This window comes from Babylonia areolata, chromosome 2, assembly GCF_041734735.1.
Source record: "Babylonia areolata isolate BAREFJ2019XMU chromosome 2, ASM4173473v1, whole genome shotgun sequence".
Taxonomy (NCBI): domain Eukaryota; kingdom Metazoa; phylum Mollusca; class Gastropoda; order Neogastropoda; family Buccinidae; genus Babylonia; species Babylonia areolata.
Window position 1 is genome coordinate 33075514 of NC_134877.1, and position 5000 is coordinate 33080513.

The window sequence follows — 5000 nt, forward strand, 5'->3', positions numbered from 1 at the left end:
CCTTCTTCTTTCTCTCTCGTGTTTCTTTCTTCTCCACCCACCCCCCATCCGCACCCCGCCCCGCCCCCCTAATCTATCCTATCACCCCCCCCCCACCCCACCCCCTCTCTCTCTCCACGAACTCTCTCTGACAGTAATGGACAAGAAGGGAGACAACAACACGATATCCCTCCCTACCCAACCCCCCACCCCACACCCCATTTCCATCCATCCACTCCCTCCCGCTCATCTCTTTTCTCATCAGTCCCTGTCTTCCATCTTCCCTGTTCCTCATTTCACGCCCCCCCCACCCCCCACCCCCTGCAACCTTGTCCCCGCCACCACCCCCCCCTCCTTCTCTCTCCTCCCCCCTCCCTCCTACCAAACTGCTGGAACGTCTCAGTGTCCACGTTTCTGTCCAGCGGTGATGAATTATCACACCCTCATTCTATTCATAAACCAACCAAACAATCAACCAGCCAGCCAACCAACCAGCCAGCCGGGGTCACGCATTCAGCTTGTGGTGGAATACTAGAGGAAGCAGTGTGTGTGTGTGTGTGTGTGTGTGTGTGTGTGTGTGTGTGTGTGTGTGTGTGTGTGTGTGTGTGTGTGTGTGACACAAACATGGAGGCAGAGTCTCCTTACCGGAGATTCCGCCCCCCCCCCCGGATCCCCCCTCCACACACACCTACCCCCTCACCGGATTTTTCTTTTGTTTTAAACTTTATTCTATGCTTTGTCAGATGGTGTGTTTACAGGGTCCGGTGTGTAAGCATACATAAACGGTATTTTCATATCCATTTCAATAAATTGAAAAAAACTTAAAAAACTGGTAAAGAACAAACCAACACACACACACACAAACAGAACTAGCGCGAACACATGCACATACACACACACACACACACACACACACACGCAAACAACACGCACACACGCGCATGCAGACACACATGCACACACACACACACCACACACACAAACATGTGTACGTACGCGCGCGCGCGCGCGCGCACACACACACACACACACACACACACACACACACACACACACATACTAACTTCAATTGACACAACTGACCGTTGAAACTGCATCAGATGTATGGCCGAATACAACAACAACAACTGCTACTACCACTACTACCACTGCTGCTGTTGTTGCTGCTTAAGATCAACAACAACTACAACAATATCAGCGGAATAAAACCTAAGCAGACCTTTCAAAGAGGTTACATAACATATATAACATGGATGATTTCAACACTAAACAAATTATCATCACTTTGTTTCATTTCCGCCACAATAACGAATAAAGCTGCACGGACATTTCTATCTTTGCTTTCGTTTCTACATCCCCGAGGGCTGCAGGGGCGGAGGGAGGAGGGGGAGGGGGGGCCGGGGGGGGGCGGGGGGGGGGGGGGGGAGAGAGGTCGAGATAAATCTGAAGTGGGGGCACGTATCTAGTTCTGGCAGATCACCGGTACTGTGTAATGACTACTGCTGGTCAGAAACATGACACATCCGTCGACACCCGGGTTCGTCGGTACTGACCTTGAGACAAGCAACCTCCTCTCCCCCCCCCCCCGCCCCCCACATTCCCTGTCCTCACCCCTATCAATCCCCGAACCCCCCCCCCCTACCCCCACCCCGCCTCCACATCCACTCGCCACGCCAAACTGTGAAAGTTGTGACTTCGACGTGGCTGAAAACAAAAAACAAACAAATATTGATTGATATGTCGGAGACACAAGCTCTAAGCGCTTTATAAACACGGCGTCATTTGCACAACAGGCTGCCTACCTACCTGGGTAGAGCCGACTGACGGCTGCCACTGGGCGTTCATTGCTGTTTGATTCCTGTGTCATTCAATCAGATTTCAGGCACACACACACACATACACACTCAGACAGACATGTAACATTTTACAAAAACGAAACTGCCACATGTTGAAAAATATATTGTGGACGTCGAAGTAAGGGGGGATAAAAATAAACGTGTGGGTGTTGGGTGAGTGTGTGTGTGGGAGAGGGGGGGTGAGTGAGGTGGGGGGGAGGGGGGAAGGGGTAGCGGCTGTGGGGGGTAGGGTGGAGGGGGGCGGGGTGGCGGTATTCACGCGAATATGATCAGTCCCGTTCCAACCACAACTGATGTGGGAAATGTTCAGTATTCATGGAAGTAGATGAAACAGCGATACGAGCCAGCCTGAATGGTGCGTGTGGTGGAAGGAATATTGATGTTGACACCCTTCTTTGTTTATAAGACCCACAGAGGCACCAATGTATTATGGCATCTGGCATCTACCTGCTAATGCTGAGTGCATGTATGCACTGATTCACATAACGATATTGCTAACCCCCAAAAAAAACAACAACAAAAAAAACAAAAAAACAAAAACCCACAAAAAACAACAACAACAACAACAAAAAAACAAACGATCAGTGACATATTTTTCATCTCTTTTTTTTCTTTCACGAAGTGTCGTCAGTTATCGGTGTGAAGGCATAACCCGAATCCGCCAGTCACACAAAGAAACAAACGAGCGAAAAAAAACAAACCCCAAATAAAAACAAAAAAAACAACAACAGCGAAACACACAATACAGTCAACACTTTTTTAGTGTAATAACAGAATACTGGAAAGTTATTTTTGACGAGGTTCTTATGGTCGAACTTTCACAGGCATTACTTCATAGCCCTATTTCTACATTCCTTTAATGTACTTCATAATTGCGTTAATGGTTTCTAATTATTGTTATCATTATTGAATTATTACTGTTAAATGTAATTGCATGTTAGTTATGCATTTTGGGGGGTAGTTTTCTACTTTTTCTGTTTTCCTCTACCCCCCCCCCCCCCCCCCCCCCGCCCCCCCCCCCCCCCCCCCAGCGCCCTCTTTTTTCTCTTTAAAAAAAAAAATCATCTAATATCACTGATAGTGAAAAGGCGCTAAGTTAAAGAACACACACAAACACACACACACACACACACATTCAGGACAAAAAAACAAAACAAAAAAAATCTGCTTCCAACAATGCCTCTTCAAAGCTTACGTTGGCGCAAACAAGATTCGATTCGGACAAAGATTTTTTTTCTGCCCCATCCTCTGCACCGTTTCAGTGGCATTACTCCCACACCTGTGTCCGTCCGTGACAGTTCCACCGTCGGCAGTCCGCAGGAAACCATCGATGTTAGGTCGCCAGGAGGCCACACACCAGAGGAGACCCTGTACTGCTGTTGATTCACTTCGGTGGTGTTCAGTGATGCCTGTTCTGATTTAACTTACTTAGGACACCACCGACTAAGCCCCCCTAATAACGACAATAATGGCTTAGTCGCAGAGCCAGACTGAGTGAGCGTCCCTCCCAGAGTGGAGACCGCCACAACGTCCCTCAAACAATGGCCCCCCCATGAATCTGCCGACACTGTAGACATTGACAAGACTCACCCCAAGCACGAAAGTGGAGGGGTATCGAAACTGAGGTCACCATGAGAGCAGGGCATGAAAGGCCGCAGACTTTGCGACTGGTTTTTTTTTTATATTGATGATGATGGAGGAGGAAGATGACGATGACGATGACGATGACGATGAACCCGCGTCCTCCCAGCCGTCAGTCCGCGACGCTAACCACTTCTCCACAGCGGCTGGTTGGACAAAGAGAAATTTGATTTCCAACAGATTCAGTTCATTTGCAACAAGGGGGGAACGGCGTTGTTCCCTTTGTTATGTTTTTAAAGAAAAGAAAAATAAAAAAATCCGAATCGCATTGTAACACTCGGAAAGTGAAATAACACTGAACGTTATGCATGTGCGGAAAGCTCGTTTCAATTTATAACACTGAAGATTTATCTTGTACGGAAAGCTCTATTCAATTTATCTACATTCAGCGAATTCATCTTGATAAAAAAAAACCCAAAAAAAACACACACACACAAAAAATAACAACAACAACAACAAAAACACACAATAAAAACATCAACAAAACAAGAACTAAAACACACACACACACACACACACACACACACACACACACACACACACACACACACACACACACACACACACACACACACACACACACTAACAAACATACAAACAAGCAAGAAAGGAAAATCAAAACAAACTCTCAACACGGAAATACCAAGAACAGATTTTCACACACACACGTTTGACCAATGCAACCAAGATTCTGTCACACTCTTAGTTTTCTTTTAGAGCGACGCCACGAAAACGCTCAATAGATAAAGGTCCTGCAGCCATAACGACCAGCGTCCGTAACGTACTATTGTATTGTATTTGTATTGTATTTCTCTTTTTGTTACAACAGATTTCTCTGTGTGAAGTTTGGGCTGCTCTCCCTAGGAGAGCGCGTTGCTACACTACAGCGCCACCCATTTTTTTGTATGTTTTCCTGCGTGCAATTTTATGATTTGTTTTTCCTGTGAAAGTGGATTTTTCTACAGAATTTTGCCAGGAACAACCCTTTTGTTGCTGTGGGTTCTTTTACGTGGTTTATCGTCTCATCCGAATGACTAGCGTCCAGACCACCACTCAAGGTCTAGTGGAGGGAGTGGGGGGGGGGGAGAAAATATCGGCGGCTGAACCGTGATTCGAACCAGCGCGCTCAGATTCTCTCGCTTCCTAGGCGGACGCGTTACCTCTAGGCCATCACTCCACTACGGCTTTGACGTCATATCCAATGTGTCTGGGGCTCGGTAAAGGAAGTGTCGGGAGTTCCAATCCCCTTCCTTCCGCCGTTTTAACCCTGCCCCAACCCAGAAAGAAGGTGGCACCCATTCACACCTGGGCGGAGTGAGAAAAATCGGGGTATGAATGCCTCTCCCAAGGAGACACAACACCAATGCTGAGACTGGGGGCTTGAGCCCTGATCACTGGCGAACACTGGATCGTTTGTGTGTGTGTGTGTGTGTGTGTGTGTGTGTGTGTGTGTGTGTGTGTGTGTGTGTGTGTGTGTGTGTAGGGGAGGGTGATTAGGGGTGCGTGTGGAAATGAAGCTGCTCT